The sequence below is a fragment of the Coturnix japonica genome, chromosome 17 (genome assembly GCF_054131305.1).
Source record: "Coturnix japonica strain WE chromosome 17, WE-NBRP24, whole genome shotgun sequence".
NCBI classification, from domain to species: Eukaryota; Metazoa; Chordata; class Aves; order Galliformes; family Phasianidae; genus Coturnix; species Coturnix japonica.
The window spans coordinates 15,363,304-15,380,339 of NC_140679.1; positions in this window are offsets into that span (position 1 = coordinate 15,363,304).

Consider the following 17,036-nt stretch of genomic DNA (forward strand, 5'->3'; position numbering starts at 1 on the left):
GGGCACTCATGTGCCATTCAGACAATGCACAGCAGCACCAGACTCAAGCATGTGCCTTGTTGTAAGCAACATGAATTTAATCTATCCTTACGTGATGGACACTCATTAAAATACTATCGACTCAGCTGCAGCTGTGAATGACCAGGATATCCAGCCCAAGATGTTGCTGTGCTCCATCCCTCCCATGAGCTGGGTTTCCCTACTGTGGCCAACAGACCAAAGAAGCGCTGGGGGAACCATAGGGAATCAACCATATACCTATGAAATCAACCAAACCTTTAACTGAGCATTTGGTTTCTTTCTCTGGGAAATGTTTGGAAACTTTCTTGGAAAGAAAACCCTATTATTTTATTCTCTAAGTCTTTCCCAGATAAGAATATTTGTTCCAGTAGTTAAAAAAATGAATGTTCTACCTGTTGCAAAAGGGGAAAAAAAAAAGTAGTAACACTTGCTCTGGAAAGAAGCTAAAAGTCTCCCATGAGTCCAAATGATTTATTCCCTCTGTGGTCCCTCAGACTCCTCTTCTATTAAAAAATGGGTGAAGTTTAGCCCTCTGAAAATAAATTGCTGACAACTTTCTCCTGTGATGTATATCTCCAGAGGTTTTGTTGGCAGCTGATAGCTGCTGCTCTGCACATCTGTACTAAACACTGTCTGCTGGCCATAAATCCTCCCTGCTCCCTCGAGTCATGCATGCCTCTCATCCCATATATATTCCAAATGGAAACGGAAGCCAGAGGGAGGGATGGGGGGAGAGGGGCAGCAACAAGCACAGCCATGTCGCAGTCAGCAGGAAGGCAGAGCTCCACTGAGCCTCCAGCTAATGAGGAAGGCTGAGCAAAGACAGCAAGAGCCTACCCACCATGTGGATGCCCATCTGAAATCCCAGACACATCAGCTACAGTGTCACACATGCAGGTTAAACCCTCTCCAGCTTTCACTGACAGTCCTTCCTCCCTACCCCCACCGTTTGGTAATGGAAAGCTATTTTCAACACAAAGGGAGAAGAAAAAAACCCACCCAGCAATGCCACACCAAGCAAAACCTCTAAATTCCGAGCTCAGAAAGCTCAAAACTCCTTTTGTCCTTTTGAGTGGCGTAGGAAAAGAAGTGATGCGCAAGAAATGGAACAAGGAGTCGGTATTTATATCCACAAAGCCAAGGCAAAGGAAGAGCTACTTGAGAACTGCTGCCCTGCCACCAGCTTGGGAGATCTCAAAGAGAAGGATGAAAGAAGGGCATGATCCAACCAGCTCAGCTCACAGGCAGAGAGAATCTTGCTCCTCTCATCTCAAAAGTGTCACTTGGAAAGCAACCCTTTCTAGCTTGATGGGAATCTCATGAGCTTGAAAGAAAGCTGGGGTCTAAGGATCTTTGGCTTCTCTAGAAGTGGGAACAGCATCCATCATGTGTACGGATTTTCAGCTAACCCACCACCATCATTTCAGTTTTCACTCCTGTTAACCACTGATACCCTCTACAGACAAAGAGAAAGCAGCACGGTGCTCATCAGAATGCCTGGCAGTGCTGCAGGCTGTCAGTTCTGACACGGCCAGTCTGGGTTATTAGTTACGATCACCTTATCCTCTGTGGGAAGAAGTGGCAGCTTTGCTGCCATCACCCACTTCAGAAGGGAAGCAGTGCTCTCACACAGCTGCTGTCAGCACTGCCTCACGCACTGCGTCACGATTCCTTCTCATAGAGCCAGACAATCACCGAGGTTGGAGAAGAGCTCTTAGATCCCCCCATCCCAACCCAACCCACTGACCACATCCCCCAGACCCCACTGTTCTGGAATACCACTCCCTGAGCAGCCTGTGCCAATGCATCACTGCTCATACAGAGAATAAACCTTTCCCAAAATCCAAACTACAACCCAAACGCTTCATTTCCTAACATCCAACTAATACAATGGATCAGACACTAAAACTCCAGGCAGCCACGAGGCACGACCCAGGGAGCCATCAACCCATCCTGCAGACACAAACCAAGGATACAGTTTCTACCTTTGAGTTGATTTGAAAGCAAATATTTTGCCCTGGAATTGCTCTTCCAGCAAGCAGACGCAATGAGGACATGAAACAGCAGGGAAGAAGAGTTGTTTAGAGTACAGCAGGAATAGTAATATTAAAATAAAGAATGGAAAATGTAAGCAGACTCGTGGTGAATATCTACCATGGAACTGCACTGAGCTCAAGCAGCCTCTGACTGCAGCATCAAGACTGACTGAGGGGCTGCTTTCCAACCCAGGGAATAGTTGCTCCAGGGACATGAAACAAAGACATTTGTGCAGAAAGAATGACAGGGATGAAGTCCTGCTGTATGTTTCCTTCCTTTTTTACACCAAGAAGAGGCACAGATACAGAAGGAGTAAACGTGGCTCTGCAACAATGGGTAGAGCCAAGCCATTTGAGGTGCAATTTTAGAAGGAAAAAAAAACCCCAAACATAAATAGTTACAGCATGAGAACATAGCAAGGAAGCATATGGCATCGTCTATTTTACTAATGAGTTTTCAGACCTCGTTGGGGAAATTGGAGGTGATAAACAGCATTTTCCTTGTAGGAGCTAAAAGAGTTGGAAAAATCCTAACAGACCTGAGTAACTGTGGGAGAATGAGATGTGCAATCATTGCGTTTCAACACTGCACACTTCTTATCTCTTTGTGCAGTGGGTAGGAATAGCCCCCATTCCTCCACATGCAAAGAATTTCAAGTATCCACAAGTCATAAATCCCATCTTGTGTCACAGAAGTTGGGCTCAGAGCTGCCATTCTCTCCCTGGTTGCATGGGTGCTGGGCTCCTCCAATTTCAATTGCATTGAAGTTAAAAACAGAGCAAAATAGGCATCTAAGATTAGGAAGAAGAGACGGGTCAGGACCATCTCCCTTCTTTGGGTCCCCCCTTAGTAGCAGCTGTACTGCAGCCAGCAGCACATCAATCTGGGGTACAGCGATACATCACCATGGGGCACAGCATCACATCACCATAGGGCACACTGAGCACAGCTGAGTCACTACCACATCACTGCTAACAGAATTCCTCTCCACTGCCCAAAGCAGCCCTCAGCCCACACCTCTCCTCATTACCCCATTCAAAGACATCCATTCCCTGCAGCAGCATCCCCCAGACCAAGAGGAATATCTGCCAGACTATTTCAGCAGCCCTTACAACAAGCATTCATGAGCCATTCTGGTACAAATGCACACACCTGGGCCCATTTCTGTGAAACTATTTCTTTTTAAGCCAGAAACACAATACCGAACAGCTGTATTTTATGGGGTTTAAGCTTTATTGGTAGTAGTGGATTTATTTAATTGCATCGTAGTGGTGTTTCTGAATCCGCTCTAGGAAGGGGCTAACAAACCGCTCAGGTGCCACTGGGCAATTCCCCAGTCTGCAGGCAGAGTGCTCTGCTTTATTAACTGCCTACAAGCTCCAAGTATGAACTTAAATCCCTGCATCTCCTCTGAGTACTGCTGCAGGTTGGGTGAAGGAGAAGGGCACAGCTTGCTCATGACCACTCAGGCAGGGTCTGCACCTGCCCTACTACCCAGGATCATGAGGAAAGCATCACTGCCTTGCTCCTCCTGGCATCCTGAGCCTCCCACTTCACCTCCTTTCATGCCATCATGGCACACAGATGCATTTGGGATGTGAGCCACAGGGCTCAGAGGAGGGGCACAGAGCACTACACTGCTGCCAGGCTTGGGGTGCTGATGGTATCACCCCATGAGCTGAACCCAGCACAGCCCTCTGCCCCACTCATGGCATGGACACCACGGCTGCTTACAGAGTAATTGATTGCATTTCAGCACCCCCTTCTCCATCACACCATGTCAAAGGCTTGATTTCAATCACGGACCTATTTTCATACAGCTCTAGCTATTTTTAGGGCTAAGTAAATGGCTCATAAATAGCTTCTTGATTCACAACAGCTTATATTACTGTTATATGCCCTACTTCTCTCCACTGAAACTTTTGCACAGCCCCGGTGCCAACATGTCACACTGCATTTTGCCCTTCAGTGTTTTACAGCAGGGCCTAATTGAAGTGAAAGGGATGGAGAAGAACCAGGTTTCTGCAATTTGCCTCTGCAAACAATCAAACATGCACTTAGATGTGCACATTAGGGGTACTGCGTGACAACTTAATTTCACACTGGTCATGATTAGTCCTGGTAAGAAAAATTGATTTCTCTCCCTCTGCTGCCCACATTCCAGATCAGAACAAACCAACAAAACTTGTCACAAAAGCCAATTCTCAAAGAGAGACAAATTTTGCTTGATAGTGATTTGTGCTCTGTAAGCTAATGAAGAAAAAAAGCCACCAACCCAAGCTTCCTCCTAATTACAACAGTATGCAAACAGAAGAATGGGAAGATATAAGTGCTGTCCTCTCTTTACGCTTCCCACGTGGATGGATTCTCAATATTGCTTAGCTAAGGAGAGGAGGCAGAGGATGTTCTGCTCAATAAAGGGGTGTAGAATCATCTCCTGTGGGCACTTGTCTGAAGCTCACACTACACAGGTTCATCTGGAGCTGCCCTGAGCATCAGACACTGTGTTACCCATTGGGCTCCAGCTTTCCATCTGGAAACTGGGGACAATTTCCAGTTGGGAAGGGAAATGAGCTGATGCACAGCACCTTGGGGAAGCTTTCCTGCTCCATGTTGGACCATGTTTAGATAACAGCCCACTCAAAGGCAGCGCTGAAGCAGAGCATCTCCCGTACCACACCTCCCAAACCCAGCTTCCTGCTGCAAACCAGGCTCCCAGCAGCAAGGGTTCAATGATCACACTGCTTATTTGGAAGTCAACACAGCTTTAACAAATCCAGCTCAAATCCAGCTTGACCCCCAAACAGGGTGAGAAGAGATCTGGATTCCTTAACCCCGAGGCCTTCAGGGCACTTTAAACACTGAAAAATAAAGCAAGCAGCAGCAGGGCCAGGCAGCAAAAAATTGTTAATAATGGTGACAGTTATAAAACTGCAGCATGAATTTGTTGCTCGGCGCCACGCATTTGATTTGACTTAATCTTATTTGCTTTCGGAGGGTTTTTCAGGTACTCAATAAACGGAACATGAAAGCAGTGACAGGTTCACCGTGTGCCTCTTAGGAGCAGGGAAACCCTGGTCTATCAATGCTCCTCACTGCAAGAATGGGCACAGGTTACTCCCTGCTCTCTATGTGCTCCACACAGGGCTCTCCATCTCAGTCCCTAATGGGAGGTGTGAGTGGGGCTGCAGCTTTCCCCTCCATGGGGCTGAGATGGGTTGGGATACTGAAACAGCCCAGCAGATCCTGGTCACTGTCAGCCTCAGAACCCCATGGCTGCCCCACATCATAACAGCACCCTTAGTGTGTGACCACAACAGAGGAGTAAGTTGGGGCTGCAAAGCCTACAGCAGCACTGCTGGGGCTGCACAAACTATGCACTGCTGCTGTCGTGTTTAATCTAAGCTCCCTGTCCCAGCAAAGGGTTATCAACAGCTTCCCAAGCGACAGCTTTATTTGTATATTTATTCTTAAATAGACAGAGCCCTCCTAGAGAGGTGGCAACTGACATTTTGTTTGGCACTCTTCTTAAGCTGAGAAGGATTGCTCTATAGTTTGCAACTTACTGTAGATGTTTGCTTGTCAGTGAAGGCTACAAGCCTATTTTAATTAAAAGAGGAGCTAGGGACTGACAGCTGAACTGTGCTGCCTTAAAAAGAACTGCTGAAAAGAGCCTGGAATGGGTTTTAAGTTTCTAAAATAGCCCCATGTTTTATATCAAAGGGAAATAGGAACATCCTTCAACTGCATTTTACACAGTTACCAAAGGACAATGGACTAAAAGCAAGAAGGTTTAGAATCACTGCACTTTGTATTAACTCTCCTCCAGGATGTTTGTTTTATCAGCAAGATGCCTAAGGCTCCTTTCACTCATGTCATGCCTTCAAGAAGCACGAATCCCTCCCCCCTTAGCTCCAGCTTTTGGAACCGCAGTGCAAGGAAGGGGAAAAGCAAATTGTTTCAATTTAATGTACTTAAATTGGATTTGCACGTTTTGAGGAACAGCTGCTCTTTTCGGTGGACAATGAGTTTAAAGAGAAGCAATGGGCTTCTCAGCACAGCATCCTGAGAGGGAAGGGATGAATGCAGGTAACCCCTGCAGGCCCATGTGTGTGCCCTCAGCTTCCCATCAGTGCAGGCACTGCGGTACCAGGGCTCCAGGTGAAGCAGCTCAGCATTAACTGCTGCCCAAAGGGGAAAAGTTCCTCTACACCAATAAATCATTCCTGGCTTAAACTGCATTGAAAAATGCCATTCAATTGTACGTTTCCAAGACTTAAGCCTCAATCAGTGGTGTGAAGCCAGCCAGTCCTCAGCCTGCTCCCGTTTCAGCTCAGACAAAATTAGTTCCTATCAGCTGGGAGGTGGCAGGATCCATCTCACACTCACTCAAACACATCCATGAGCTGTTTGTGGTTGGAGCTTTGCATTGCTCCCCAGGAGGAGTCACAGCATCACACTTTTCCTCAGTGGAAGAGGTGACTGAAAACTCAGCACCCATTGCTTTGCCCACAACAGGAACAGCCATACCAGCCCAGCTCACCTGTGTCAGAGCTGCCCACAGGAACCACTTGCAATGAGCAAAGACCTTCAAAGGACGTGCCTGAGAGGCTCTGCCAAGTGCACAGACACCGACAAGGTTATGAAGATCAGCTCCAAAGAGCCACTCGAGCCGCACGGCTTCACCCAGGCCTCCCCTTTTCCTGTTTACCCAGCAGCTCGGCTGTAATCAAATTGGATAATGGAGTAAATCCCTTCAATTACACTTGTTAGAGCAGGGGACTGCTGACCGCAGAGCACAGCCCCCATTTCCCCGGGAGGACTCTGTACCCATCACCCCACTGCCATCTCGCACCGATATAATGAGCACAGGCCAGCAGCCGGGGGAGAGAGGGAGGACAGTGACATTATTTTACTGCCCTCTGACTAATGATGTGCTAACACGCTCAAGCACTGAGGTGAAGCTGCCAAGCAGTCATGGGAAGCGTAATTAATCCCTTGCTTATTAAAGTCTGCAGCATCTTGAAGCAGTGCCGGTGTGAGCTGTGCTGCCCACCCGGCCCCTCAATGCTGCTCACACCACGGAGAGGGCATTGAAGAGCTCAGCTTGCAAAATGCAGCCTCTGTGACAAACAGTGTGAGATGGAGGCTTTGTGTCCAGCACAACCTGCTGAGCATCCATCCATTCCACCTTAGGAAAGCAGTTGAAGCACTTGCCTCCCTCTGACCCTTTGACTCGGGTTACTTTAAAAGCTTGTCAGCGCTTAATGTTCTCCTCCACTCCTCTTCCTGCAGTAGGAGGATAGGAAGGGAATTTGTCTTTTTGGATGGTGGACAGTATTGCAGAACCACAACACTCCTGTCCTCCCTTTCATTCCTGTGCATTCCAGCCCTCCAGAAAGTCCCTGTTTGCTCACAGCTCAGTAAGGGGTTTTCCTTTTGGGGTCTGTAAACAGGAGCAGTTCCATTGCTCGGCCCATGATGGCTCAGGGGAACAACTCACCCCTCTTCCAGGCACTCTGCATGGATTCCAAACTTCTGAATCTCAGGGCCAGCTCCTTGCAGAGCTTAAAGGAGGCAGATTGTGCATCAGCTGCTCTAAGCCTGCGCAAAGATAAATGAACTGCAGCTCCATCTCACCTTAACAGCTCCTGCAGAGCTTTGCGAGGATGCAGAACAGCTGGAAATAGAAAACATCCCGCTGCTGCCCTTATTGCACTTCTTTGTGCTCTGGACTGTTACAGAGATATGGGAGGAGCTGCACGTGTAGCTTTGTGCATGGCACGACCCTTCTGCCCTCTCCTGCCCCTTTGCACCAATCCAGATGGGTGAGCTCCTACAGATTTCCACAGGCAATCAACTACACACCAGATTTCTTCTCCCTTTTCTTCTGGACATCCCCTGTGTGTCCCTTCCCCTTTACCAGATTTGCTTCTGAAGTGCTTCTTGCTGGAGTTACACACAAATTGGACAAGGGGTAGAGGAGTGTGACATGAAATTGCTCTTATCTGCTCCATGCAGTGATAAATCAGGCGGCTGCTCTGCTGGCTCTCTGGGAATATCCACCTCTAGAAAGTCCCCACTAAGTGTCCTGATGCATTCAGTGAGTGCTGCTGGGGATGGAGGGAGATGAGGTGGGGGTCAGAAGAGCTGCCTGGTTTCAAGCATCCATGTTCTCAGCTTGTTTGCTAATCTCTTGTGACTGATCCTTGAATCAAATCTTGCTTCCTGGACACGGAAGCAAGAAATGGAGAAGAGGGAAAACAGAAGGAGGCAACGTTTTGACAATAAATAGGACATCAATTAATTAAGACAGCCCTCACCTGCACGAACAGCACAAGGAAGAGCCATCCATTCTCCCACATGGCAGAATGGCCTCAGTTAGAAAACATGCCTGGTTTACTGTGATCCCCGGGGAGAAAAAGTGTCAGAAATCCTCAGCACAAAAAGGACAGTTGTCCCATCAGTACATCTCCCTGTAATTAATTAATTGGGTTTATTTTCCTTTATTTAGAGAAAGAGAAAACAACTGCGACCGCAGCTTGAAGACGTGTTTGGTGAGAAAAATGACTGCATGCTGTTTGTAGAGCAGAGCTGAAGCCACTCTTGCCAGATCCCCCCCAATTTACAGCCCCCAAATGGGCATAGGGGGTACCAGGCAAGAAGGGCTCATTGCCCCACAGCTTCCCCTCCTATCTGCTCCAGCTACGCTCAAATCCATTCATCCCTGAGCAAAGGCTTTCAGAGCTTCTGCAGCACAGACTGACACCCTGCAAATGAAGAGTAAGTGCCTGGCTGCAGGCAGACCCTTGCTAGGACAGGCTGTTTGCCAGACTGATCCGAGCTGCAGCGTGACCTTCACTCCAGACCCATGGAGCACTTTGGGGCAGGACTGTCTCTCTCTGTTTGTCTACAGCGACTGCCACAGCTTGTGTCATCTCATTTCCCAGCACGTTACAATCATTAATATTTGAATTGACAGATAGATGCATAGTTGTTATGCATGGATTTAAATGGTATTCCTGGGCTGGTTCCAAAACACAGGTGGTGATTTCTGGACACTGGATACATTATCTACAGCAGAGCAAAAATTATAGTGATCAAGAAGGAAAAAAGCATTATCATCCTTCCATCATTTCCCCTCTGAAAAAAAAACTCAACAGGTCAGCTGCTTCTAAGCCCGCCCTGATCAATCACTGCAAATGCTAAAAGCATTTAGGAGATGTTCTCCTTTGAGCCATTTGTCAAGTGGAATCTGGCACTTTTTAGTCCTTTTATTAGTTCTGCTTGTGAGAGAAATTCACTTGAAGCCAATGCTTAATGCAGTGAGAGAGCAGTACATATTTCTGTGGCAGAGATACCCATTATTCAGCTGTGTGCAGAGATGTGAAGGGGATTTAACAAAGCCCTGGGCTGGAAGGGAGAGGGTGCCCCACACCTCGACCTGCCGTCCTGTGTGCACATCCCTTTAAATCTCCACTTCAGCCCAATGTAACTCCTATAAAAGGCATTGGAAATGAAAAACAAAAGCACAGTTGTGAGGTGAAAGGAGATCCGGGGAGCTCAGCATGCCTGTTTGCAGACCTGGTTGGTTCAACACGTGCAAGGAGATGGTATTGGGGCTCAGCCTTTAATCAGGTCTGTGCCATGGGGCAGGGCCATGCTCAGTGCTGCATGGGAGCACAGCAATCTGGGGCATTCTACTGGCATTTCAGCTGGGCATTTCTCCAGGCACCACCTTTGCTATGTTTGTTCCCCTACAGTGGTATACATACCCCCATCCCCCTAACGTAGCATCAGCTGCACCTGAACGGCCTCTAATATGCTTTAAGCCTGGAGAACTAAGGCACAAAGGGATTAAAAGAACTGCCCAGAAACCACATGGGGGATTGTGTGCTAAAGATGGGAACTTAACTTAATTCGGGATCAGTGCTTGGAGGCTTGTGTCAAGCCTTTGCTGGTTGCTCAGCAGCTACTTTGGGGGCTGAGACTTTCTACTCCCATGCAGTTATACAGTGCCTGGCACAGAGGAGTGCCAGTGCTGCTGCAAAGCTAGCAGGTTTATAATCCCCCCAAATCAGTATAATTGGATGGAAAGTGGGAGAGGAGGATCACGACCATGAGGACCCTTCTCTGCTCCCTTCCTCCTTGCAGCCCTCTCATTATCTCCCAGCAAGGACACTTCTTTTTCTCTCCCTCACTTGTCAGGATCAGATGACATTTGAGCTGAGCTGATGAGACCTTTCAGGGCAGGACACATGGCTGCAGTCGCTTTGGGCAACCAACTGCCAAGGCCTTCAGCTGCTCTCCTTTGAAATCCCTATAATGTCAGCCTCTGTGCCTTGCTGGCAGTCTGAGCCCTGCTACCCACAGAGCTTCACCTCCCAGAGGCCTGGGTGTGAATGTGGGCTGCTCTCATCATAGCTGGTCTCTCTCCTTTGCAAGAAAGGGACTGATGTGCTTTTGGGGGAGCTGACTGCTGGGTGTGGGGTGACAGTGCAGTGGGGAGAGGGCTGAGCGACCTTCATGGCCAACATTGCACATCCCAGCAATTCTACCTCCATTCTTTACAGACCTGATCCATGCCAGCTACAGGTTTGGCTCACAGGATCAATTTCTGACCCCTTTGCTGTGATCACTGAAATATTTTCCTTCTGTCCTGCTCTGATATTCCCCCAAAATGCTGACAGATGTGCTAAAGTCTTCTCTTGTGCATCACTGTGTTAACACAACAATATGTGTCACAGATTGAGGCCAGTTTGCTTTTTCCTAGTATAAAACACTCGTGGCTTGTGAATGATTTCTGAACTGTAGCAGTCCTAATTAGTAAGGAACATTTAGGTCAATTACAACAGCGTACTGGTTACTCCAATTATTATTATTAATTTTCTTTGATTGCACATTTGGAACTATTAAGCATGGTATCTCCAGAGTGCCTGCATGGACCTTCAACTCAGCAGAAAACAATGAAAAGTGTTTAACACTGAGAAATGGCCAGATAAGGCAAGGCTGGGATTCACGCTGCCCCATCCATCATCTATCTGCTCTGCGTGTGCCTGGCTGAGCAGTGCATGTGAGGCACAAAGGACTTGTCTGCCTTCGAGCTCTGTTCTCTCTGGGCCAAAGTCTCCTTCCCTCACTTGCCCTGCGTGCACCAGGGCTGCTGTGCTCACCCAGTTGAGCATTGCTATTTCACATGGCCAGCAGGGCAGAGGTGCCTGGGGAAGGCACCCCATCACATGGCTCCATCCCAAATAGGAAGGACAACGTAAATGATCAAAATTATCCAAGAAAAGTAAAACCCAGGTGTTCCCCATGTGGGCAAGGCTCGAGTGTTTGCATTCCCAGAGCTCCACAGCCTCTTTCATTCACTCCTATGGAGACAGAACTTTATGCTGCTCCAAAACAATTCCCTTTGAAGAGGTGTTTCTGTGTCCTACAGTGTTAAACAGGGAATGGGAAAAGAAATATATTCATTGTTCCATATATAAGAGTAGCCTTGGAGGAATGCAGATTGTATTTTCCCTCTGCAAACATTTCATCATGCCAATAAAATAGCAGCCCCACCTTTTCCACCAGCTTGATAAATCATGGGGAACGGTAATAACAAGTTTATTGTTGTCATGATGGTCGTTACGGAGAGATTTTATGGTGTGCTAGAGAGATGGGGGTGCTTGTTTACAGGCGTGTGGTGCCTTCTGAAGGACTGTGGGACTCCGTAAGGCTCAACTTACCTCTAAGCTTCTGGTTTAAAAAGCAAACTATCCTCCTGAATCAGCCCCCATCTCAGCTGTGATTGCATTCAGTGATGCTGCTGCCCCTCTGACAGCTGGGAGCTCCCACCATGAGCAGAGACCCTGGAGGATTCCTGTCTCTCATCACACTGATACCCAGGCAGGGACCCCCTCTCACTTTCACACTGCCTTATGCACACCCCAACATCCCCTTCCTATCACTTGCTGGGATGACTCTGAGCCTAGGTTCCTTCACAACAGTTCTGCAGCTTCATAACCTCCAAAACCTCTGAGCAGACACCACCAGCTGCCCCATATCATAAACAAGGCCGGGTGCTGCCAGGCCAGAATGCATGGCAGCAATTTTGAGTGATGACTTTAAGGTGTATGCACTCCTCCAGAAGCCCCATCTCTGGCTGCAGGAGGCTCTGTATTGCTACACAGAACATCCTTTCTCTCTTTCCCCATAGGACTGATGACGAATTAGCATTTTGCCCTCTGGAATGACTCTGTAGAGCGAAATGCATGTATCTTAACACTTGGACATGAGTTTTGTTTTATTGGAAATCCCCCGTGCTGCTTTAGGGCCAGCTCTGCAGACCAGACTGACAATAAAGCGATGCTCAAAGATGCTCAGCAGCAACTTCTGCCAACTCAGCACTTCACAAGAAAGCGCTCAGCGTCTGCCAGGATTGAGCTGCTGCTTTCTTTTAAGCTCTCCCACCTCTTTTTTTTTGTGGTATAAATTAAGTTTAATAACACAGCACGTGTGCGAAGTTTTTCAGGGCAGAGCAAGCTTAACAGAGTGCTGCAATGCAAGAGTGAGCATCCTGCACATCCAACTTCCCTTTTCTTTTCCTTTTTAATGCTTTATCTTTTTCCAAGATTAGCCAAAATGCTTAAACATATCAATATGGCTCTCATTAAAAGGTAATGATAGTAAACCTTTGAAAGCTTTGCTTTGGGTTGGACAACAGGGTAATCCCAGCAAGAAGGATGGAGGGCACTCAGAGAATGGAAACGTCCCCAACTATTTGCAGTGTCTATGCACTGTTACAGGCACAGACCTGCAGATGGGAGCTGGGAAACAAATGCCTCCCAATGAAGAACGGAGGAATCCCATATTCTGCATTGTCAATCTCTGTAATTTATCAGGAAGAAATCTGAAAGATAATTTGATTACAGTGTAAAGCACTTTCACAGAAAGAAAAGATCAGATACTGAGGGCTGTAATCCAGCAGAGACAAGCACAGAGAGACTCTCTTGATGTGAATTAAAGCCAGACAAATAGGAATGCAAAATGAGACTAGCATCTTTTAAGTAACGGTGATTAATTATTCAAACAATCTGGAAGCAGGAGACTCTTCATCACTCAGTGCCTCCCAAACAGACCCGGATCTCTTAGAAAAATACACATCACACACAGAAGTTACTGTGACCAAAAGTAATGTAAGCAAACGGCATTTGGTCAGTTAGAGTATATAATCTCACAGCCCTTTCTAGGCTTAAAACCATGTATGTCCTGGGTCCATTTTCACCCTGTTACCTCTGCTGGTGCAGCCAGAGCAAAGCAGTGACCTCAGCAACAGCTGTGGCCATTTCAGACCCTGCTCTCTCTGCAGGGGAAAGCAAAGTCCCAGGCTGGGATGAAGGAGCACCACGTTCTGCTGGTGCTACTTACTGGAGAAGAGTAGAGCTAATAGATACGTGGCCCTCCAGCTGCCACTGCAGCCAGCACATAGCAGTCATTACTTTCAGGCACTGTTGAAGCAGTTCCATTAACGATGCTCACACGTGGTTTGTTATTGCTCAGGAACGGAGGCAGCTTTAGAACAGATTATTGCTCTCCACATCAAATTAGCAACTGGAGTTTGGATGTTCACTGGCAGGAGTATCTGTGCATCTTATATATACTCCTGGGTGGCTTCCCCCTGAGTCCAGATATCACATCATTTGCTTAACTTACTGAATAAAGTAATTAATACTAGGGAGTTCTGACTGCTTGGCAGAATATACTGTTACAGCTAACAAATTTTATGTCTTTAGGCTTCACAGTAGAATTTGATTTAATTTGTCCCAAGGTTAAGAAAGACAGGCAGGAAATTTGATGGCTCCAGATTCAGTGCAATTTATCATCTTCTCCACGTGGCACGGACAGACACCGCTTTCGAGTTAGGATAGTGGTAGAGGTAGACCCAATTATCTTTGTTTCAAACTCAAATTCATGCATCGTCAGACACTCTTTGTCCAAAACACACCCAGCTGCTGGTGAGGAGACACAACGCTGCATGCAGTTATACCCAGAACTGGCACGACTGTAATGCATTTGGGATGAGGACCCCAATATTTTGGGATTAGTTAACTAGATGACTAAGATCTACACAGTCACAAGGAAAGGCAGGGAAGCATCATTAGGACTTAAATGGTGCAATTCCCTCTGCTCAGCAGTAAACTTGGGAGCAATGAGGCTTGTAGAGCTGGAAGAACTAGCACAGCAATAGCATCACCAGGATCCCAAAGGGCAAGAGAAGGAACCAACCAGCAGGTCACATTCCATTTCCAAAACATGGGCTACATCATTGTAATGCCAGCTTCTGAGAGGGCACGTATGAGGCTATGGCTTGTGAATGGCATTACACAGCAATTATGTACCAAAAGAGCTCCCAGATGTGCAGTGAATGTGGTTAACAAAATGTCCCAGTTTATGGCATTTTCTCCCTCACTCTCTCTTTTGTCATTGTCCTTTAGAACGTGAAAGTGAAGAATAAAGCTCTATTTTTAGAAACAAGCCCAGGTCCTAAAAAGAGAGCAAATTAAGCGCAGAGATTTTCTAGGCAGAAGGAATTGGCACATTGCAGGTCAGCCCCAGCTCTGCTGGCAGGAGCCATCTCCCCAGGATAAGCAGAGCAAAGCCAGAGTGGGACCAGCTGCCAGAGAGCAGGGTTACCTGCCCCATACCCTACACATGTCTGATGGAGGGATGAGTTTGACTCTGCCTTATCTTTGTGACAAACACACTAACACAGAATTGATTCACAGAATACCTTGAATACATGAGCCGCTTCCCTATGAGATCTTCCTGAACACTGATTCCATTCTGAGGGTTGATTTCTGCATTGTGCTTCCACTGCACATTATCCCTGTGGCTTCATACATGAACATCCAGATGACATGGAGCCATTTGTCTTTACTCCAAGCTGGGTGGAAAACAAGAGGAAAACATCACTACATGACAGGAAGTCTGAGGTGTCTGAGGAGTTTGGAGAACTTGGATGACAGAAATCACAGCTCCTACTGCAAGAACTGATCTAATATCCTTAAACCATCCTCTAATATCCTTAAACCATCCTCTAAGCTGTGGGGCTTGACTCCCTGCTCCTTCTGCTGACCCAGCTGCCTGATCTGGTACCCAGGTGCCAGCAGCAGCTCACTGTCAGTGCTCTCCCATAAATCTGCTCCAGATTTTGCACCACAAGTACAAACGTTGCACCAGGAATGGCAGCTCTCTAATCTGTGTTGATGCCAGAGCCAGCATGGCACGTGTCCAGCATCCTGGCTCCAAGCACTTACACTGCCCTGCTCAGGCAGCTCCTAATGTGATTTATTCTAAGGATGACAAAAAATGGATCATTGCTGATCACATAAAATAACTATCTTTCTTAGCACCTGACACTTTCAGTCTAAAAGTATGCAAAGGAGAGTTCAGATCCTCAGGAGAGGCACAAACCCTCGATGAAGCTGGGACGTGGGGCCATTACTGATGATGTTGGGAAGGCTCTAAGGTAGGAACCTCTGTGTCCACTCTGCACATTCCTGCAGCTTACCCAGCCTGGCTCGCTGCCTTTTGGCCTTTCCATCTCACTTAGTTCTTCCTCTCATCATATTTAGAGGCTCTTTGGGATACAAACAGTTCTGATTTGTATGTACAGCCACCCAGAACAAGGAGGGCTTGCATCCTCAGCCCCAACAATAAATAATAGTTAATGTAGTCCAAGCATGACTAGCCAGTTTCTACCTAAAAATGTCAATAAAGCAGAACCATATTGATGCAAAGAGACATAAAATGTGAACTCCTTCAATACATGCACTTATTTGTCTCAGTTTGTGAGGCTACGAAGGAAAGAGCTGTTAGCAGTGAGTAGGATTTTATTAGCATCATAAACCCCAAGAGCAAAGTTTGTGTCACAGAGAACTGCACATACATTTGAAGACTTAATTTATATTCTTGACTCCTTTTTTTTTTTTTCCCCTTCTTTTTTTCTTTCCTTTTTTTTCTTTCCCCCAGAGATACATCATTATATAAAATAAGGGCTAAGAGACTCTTTAGGTGAGGGGATGCTCATGCAAAAGGCAAACCTACATCCTAATTCTGGCAATTAGAAACAGTTCTGTACCATTAGTGTGTTAACCACCAGTATGTACCACTAGTAAATATCCACAAGGAAGAGTGGATTTGATGGCTTCCCATAAATGGGGCTCTCAGTGATAAGGAGCAAAGCTTCAGTTGGGAGCTGCACACTGACCTGAGCAGGCAGCCCTATCACAGCTGGTCCCACACAGCCCAGAGACCCCAAACTCACTGAGAACAATTCAAAACCAGGGGTCAGCACCCCTCCAGCCCTCCGTCACTCTCACCTCCAACAGCACTTCCACTTCACCTGGCATTTTTGGAGATGGGTCAGGTTTTTGATGACTCTAGGAAATAGATATTGCAATACAATCACAACCAACCACTGTTAATCAGGAAATTACAGCTTCCCATGCATTACAAAGCCTTTAAGCACCAGCTGCTTATTCTGGTGTATTTATGCAGTAACATTTCTGCAGAGCAAGTTCTCTGTCTATTACAGAGCTGTTAAGTCGCTGTAAATATGGCTTTAATGACCAGCGAGCATTTATTTAGGATTCTGTGGCCTGAATTAGACACATAGGTGAGTGCTGCAGGCACAGCACTAGGAGCTTTATGACAAAACACAAGGAGCTGTGGGAAAGCTGTTGTGCAGGGCAGTGGATAACATGAATGATAACAGAATTGCATTCTTCCTTCCACCCTGGCACTGCAAGCATCGCTCCTTATAGGTACCTAACTGATGGAAAGTGTCACTTTCTTCTGTTTCTTCCATCTCTGAGACCTCAACTTCTTCTCTGCTTTTCCTTGTATTATTTCCCAGCTTTTTGCCCTGCCCAGCTGTCCCTCTTCAACAATCATTAACTCTCCCCATCAGCCAGAGAAGTGTTTTAAAG